Here is a 6,338-nt window from a genome sequence, read left to right on the forward strand (position 1 = left end):
CCTTACAAAAATTTGTTGAATCGATTTGGTAGCATCACTGTCCAAGTGATGTTATTCCATCTCATATAGAATGCACTCGTCCTTGTGGTAGCAATCTTTTGCAGACCTTGTTGGTTGCATAGTTGCATCCAAGATTACACATCTCGTAGTAGCCCCCTACCTCAAAAGAAGATGCAATTACAAATCCTCGATGTTGATAACATACGAACTGGATCATGAAGAATATGCCTGATTGTATTACTGTGCATTTTATGCGCCTCATATGCTTAGGAGCACCATATAACCTTTCATCCCTTATTACTAGGGATTACTAGGGATCACTATAAAACAAAATGCTTAGAGTACCACACCCTCCATTAATGTTAGAGAGCATAACAAAACCTCACTTTACATTTATTAAGACCTGTTACAATGATGATGGTCTTTAATGTTCACTTTTTATAAGACATCAAAATCAATGTAGGTGCCAAGCTCTTAGTTCAATCTATCATCATATAACTCTTATCATGTTCCTGGTTACTTTTAATAGCAAAGGAAATGGTCCATACATCAAAAATGATGTATTAAGTGACGTAATAAAATTAAACTCCTCATATTTCTTTTTCTTTTTTAATATAAAAATAATAAAGTGAAGAAAACCAGGGCCTGCGTGGATTGACTTTTCTATATACTTCTGACTTTTGTAGGGACTCAGAAGTATTTTAAAGGTGTTTGGATAAATAACTCTTGAAAAGAACTACTTTATTGTGGAGTCATTTTAGTATTTTTTCACGGAGTACCGATAATGCTACTTCTCTAAATTACTCTTGCGTGGAGCCACAAAACATTATCAAAATGCCGAGATTAGGATAAGTATGCCCCTCATAAATTTTAAAAATTACAAATCTACCCTCAAAAAAACAATTGAAATAATATTATATTACTATCCATTGATATGGTGGTAGTTTTTTGGTGTAACATTTGGGACAAGTATATCCCTCATAAATTTTGAAAATTACAAGCATACCCTCAAAAATGCAATTGCAGTAATACTATATTACTATCCATTGATGTGGTGGTAGCTTTTTGGTATAGCATTTGGACAAGTATGCCCCTCATAAATTTTGAAAAGCATATCCTCAAAAATATAATTAAATAATATTTTATTATTATCCATTGATGTGGTGGTAGCCTTTAAGCGTAGCATTTGAATTTGGATTTCTACCTCCCCCAATTGCTTACTCAATGATTTATCCATGAGCATTCCAATCATGGTTGAAATTTTCTTATTACAAGATTGATGTGAACAATTACATACAAATTTACTATCTATTGATGTGGTGAAAGCTTTTTCATATTTTTAGTGCTTATATATATTTGTTCACAATATCTTCTATTTGTTTATAATTGTTGGGTGTTTATATTAGTTTTTATGGATAAAAACAATAACTTTTATTTATTTTGAAGAATAATTTGTTGAGTTATAATGTTAAAAATAGTAAATGATACTTATAAGGACATTTTGATCATTTTAACAGATTCTAAAATAATTTCCAAATACAAAACTCTATCAAAAGTAATTCTGACAGTACTTTTCAGAGTCTACATCCAAACACACAACACTTATCCACTTACTCCTGACAGTACTTATGAAAGTACTTATGTTCTAAGTATGTATGGCTCCTGTATCCACACGGGCCCTTAGCTTCTAAAACTTCCATAATCTCTAGACAACTTGTCAGTATCACAAGTTCACAACTCATATAATAAGACCTAAACGTATCAAGGAGCCCCTGAAGATATCGACACCTTAGTGTTAACCTAACACATTCTTTCTACCATCTTATGTACTACCGTTGCCATTAACGCATATTGACACCCTTCGATTCTTCTTTTCAGAAGAAATTGTGAACAAATCAAATGGCATCCAAGTCACGAGCCATCTTTGCTTTGACAACAATTTTAGCGGGTTAAACTGTCTTCACTTCGGGCTTTGGTTTCTCTTCAGGTGGGAACAACCCATCAATCTCTCGTGGAGAGATTCGATAGTCCGTATAGATATCAGGATCGAACAAATCAGTTGAACCATCTTCATGACCTCGGTAACCACCATCCCCTCCCACCGTTAGTTAGATCTATGACTTTTTTCCATCCATCATTTCCACGCTCAACCTGAACTTTAAACCCTCAGATTTGATTGAGAACTGATGACGAATAGAGCTTTGCTTCCATCTTTCGGTGCTACAAGCTCAAACCCCCTCAGGCAGCCGAACGACTTCACAACTCTGATAGATCTGATTCCCTCGACCACGTATCGATCTCTAGATACACACTCATCATCTTGCCCCTTTTCCCCCTTACTCTCTCTTTATTTTTCTGATTTGATTTTTGGCTCTCACCACCTTTTTCCCATTGACACAAATAGATCCAAAATCCCCATCTCCTAAGGGTTGGTATCGATGGCAACTTGGGGAAGAAGCATAGGTTGAACTCTTGGAACAATCAAACACCAAAGTTATAATAAATTCTCACCTTCAACATTCGAGAATTGAATTCTCTCTTTTCAAATACATTCTAACTAAAGCTAGAGGAGTATTATTCAAAGGGGGGGGGGGAGGAAAGACGATAAAATAAGATTGTGTGGACCCCCAATCTTTTCTCCCAATGTTTATAACCCACAAAACTATAGTTGAGTGGATGTTTATACCCCCTCAAAACTATAACTGAGTGGGGTCCACCATTGTGTGTTATATATAGATGATAAATAACTCCAATGTACTTGTATCCAACTTGTAATAATAATAAAAAAACCTTAATCATTCTTACCAAAACTAATCTTCTTCAAACTCTGCAAACTCTGTATGGGGTAATTACTTTTAATCATCATTATTTGCAATAAAAATCCTATATATTTTTGTGAATATTTGAGTTATCTTCTATTTCTAACGCTATGCCATATCCCTCTGACTTCCAACTTCTTGATTAGATTAATGAAAATTAACTCCAATGCCCTCACCTTGAATATGTAATAAAAATTCTTAGTTTTTTTTCTAAAATCGATCACCTCAAATCCCTCAACCTTCATCTTTAGCCCAATGTTCCTACCTCTTTTTAATCTCTATTAAAAAACTCTAAATTATTTTTATACAAAATTTCTTCACTATTTGCTTCACATTCCTATTTTGTTCCCAAAGTTTAAAGGTTGAAGTAAATAGTATTAAAGCAAAATATTTTATCCAAAGAGGTTGAAGATGATTGGTATCAAGAAGAAAAACAAGTCCAACCAATCTTACTAAGCCTCATCCATCGGCAAAGACTTCGAGATGCGCAAAAAAGTACTTGAGATTCATAACAAATCTCAAGGTCTTATTTTGCGTATCTCAATGTCTTTTTGTCAGATGGATGAGACTTAGCAAAATGCATTTTTCTTCATTATCATTGTAAGGAAAGGGTTTCTCTAATAAAAAATCAAATAGCATTGGGTCATTTTTCATTTGTTTATGAGAAAAGGTAGGGGGTATATCAGTAATTTGAACGTGCGAAAGGAACTCTTGTGTTCATCAAAACCCAAGGATAAATCAATAAATTTAAAAATAATAAAAGGCCAAAGCACAGCCCAGTTGGTTAAATACGAACACCTTGGGAAAAAATTTTGATGCGACTAGCCAGCTGCAAAATTTTGATAGAACCCTCTTCTTTAGATTACACATGGTGTGCACACAAAGAGATATCCATTATTAATAGAACGCAGAGATTTAAAATAAATACAAAATAACACGTGTCATTTTACCGAGGGTCGTACTAAAATTTTGAAGCGGTCTGTCCGCTTCAAAGGTTTTTTCCTATCTCTCATCCTGTAAAAGCAGTTCCTTCGAAATTATGCTGACATCTGTCCGTACTGACTGAATGGCTAATCATCAAGATGTTCTGTTTTTAACTTCCTCACTGTCACATCGACACAGCTCATCAAATAGACAGAAGGAATACGACCTCAAGTGCACATTTTATCTGAGTAGTAATTTAACACTGTCAATGGGCGGATTCGGGTCGGACTTTTAATAGTAGGTTCGGGTTAGAATTAATGAGCCCCAATTAGGGGTGCTAATGCGTCTCCAATTCGTTTCATATTGGAAACAAATCAAAATCAATGAAATCGTAAAAAAAAATGGAGACACAAAAGTGACAAAAATGATGTGATGACGTGCACATAATCATAGATATTTTTTTTGAGTAAAAAACATCTATGGTTATATGCACACCACTACATCATTTTTGTCACCTTTGTGTCAGTATTTTCCCAAAAAAAAAATCTATTTAAACGGTTTTGATTATCGATTTTGATTCTCAATCGATTCGATTCCAAGATACTCGACTCTAATCAATTCTAAGAAAAAGATATTCAGAATCATCGTATCAGTTGGATTCCAATTAAATGAGTATCCATTGACACTCTTGACCCTAACAAGCAGGGTGGTCAATGAGTCGATTTCGGTTCGGTTCCTATGAATATTAGAATCATAACCACTATTTTTATTGATTTTGATTCTGATTCCGACTTTAAAATAAGTGAAATCGGAATCGTCAATAATCACAGGTATCCGCCGATTCCAATTCTCAATAATCGAATAATAAAAATTTCCTTCTAAAAAATAACATATTATTTTTAAAGTATCAACTAAGTAATAATTGTTTTTCACTAAAAAGATGATTTAATGACTTTAATTTTCAAAAAAATTAAAATTCGTCCCTTTAACGAGTAATAAATTTGAAAAGAAATGACCCATTTTAAGTTCAAATATTTAGTTTATATGAAATTTGAATAACTTTATGTAATATATATTAATTTTAAAATATAGGAAAATCTTCAATCATGTATAATGTAAAAATAAATCGGTTTTGGGTACCCGCGGGTATCCATCGGATAGAACCCTATGGTTCTAGTTCCTATCGGTTCGATTCCATATTAGACCCAGTTCTAATTGATTCCAATAAAAAGGGAACTGGATCTGGGTTTTTCGATTCCGAGTAAATGAGTACCCATTGACACCCCTACTAACAAGGTCGAGAGATCGAGAGAGAGAGAGAGCGAGAGAGAGATTGTACCTTTATCTCAAATTTTTAATGAAACTTAGAATGATGTGGTGTTGGATTTCTAATGTGATAATTCATTTTAGTAAAACAACCGTTGAAACAACTCCAACTAAGATTCAAAACCGTTAGCTTTAGAGATGAAGCCCCCAAAGCAAGCTCCATCTGGGCTTCATTTTGAAGCCTTGGGGCTCCAAATCACAGTTCATGACTATATATAGAGCCCCACATAGTTTTTGAAGTCTCGAGCTCCATTACTGATCATCCTTTATATAAATATCAATTGTATTCTTTTTTAAGTAAATATCATTTTTACCCTTATTTTTTCACGTAATATATTTTAAATATCTTTTGTGCCCTTTACTAATTTTAAATTATTTTCTTTCATTATTTTTAAAATTAGACACTATATTTGATTGTGAACCACCAATTAAAATTTCTTTTTTTTCTAATCGAAACAAATGAATGTAATTTAGAAAATATATATATGGGGCATGTTCGACACCCTACTATTTACCCTACGTTTTGCCCTACATGGGTTGGAAGTTTTGGAATGGGCTGATTTTTAATGAGGATGATCTCTATGGTGAGGAGATCTTCCTCACCAAAAAATCAACCCATTTCGAAATTTTCAATCCCATCAAAAATGGTTTACAAAAAATGGACGATCCATGACTCTCCACAAAAATAGTCATTATCCGCTCTCTCTGTTGACTGAACGCCCCAGCTTCTACAACAGCCATTGCCTCCAATTTCTTATTTTCTTGATCGACTCATAACAACCCTTATCTCGTCATCTTACTACCTTCTTTAAAGCCTCAAGCTTTTTCGAGTTTTATCTAAAGGAACGCACCGCAACCAACATTCTATCATATAGGTACGTATAGTTTTTATTTGTATTTGTATTTTATTTGTTTTTTCTGACTTTTCTTTTTCCTCCTTTCTACGTTTTTTGTTTTGTATAGATGATCGTTCAACTTTCAGTAATGTGTTCGTAATATTTGTCATGCGTTCTTAACTTTTGAGGGTTTCAGAATTTTACATGTATACTTGGGTTTTCTATCTTTTGTTTTGGTTAATTGATTTATTATGTATTCATAATTTTTTGGATTCAAAAATTTCGCACATAGATATGAATTTTCGATTCGTTGTTTTGTCACGCGTTCCTATAATTTTTTTATTTGAAAATTTTGCATTTATGTATGAATTGATAACTTACTGATTTTTCACATGTTCATGATGTTTCGATTCAAGGACTCAATTTGTGAATT

This window comes from Akebia trifoliata, chromosome 3 (assembly GCF_017979445.1).
Source record: "Akebia trifoliata isolate Shusen 1 chromosome 3, ASM1797944v1, whole genome shotgun sequence".
In the NCBI taxonomy this organism is placed as follows: Eukaryota; Viridiplantae; Streptophyta; class Magnoliopsida; order Ranunculales; family Lardizabalaceae; genus Akebia; species Akebia trifoliata.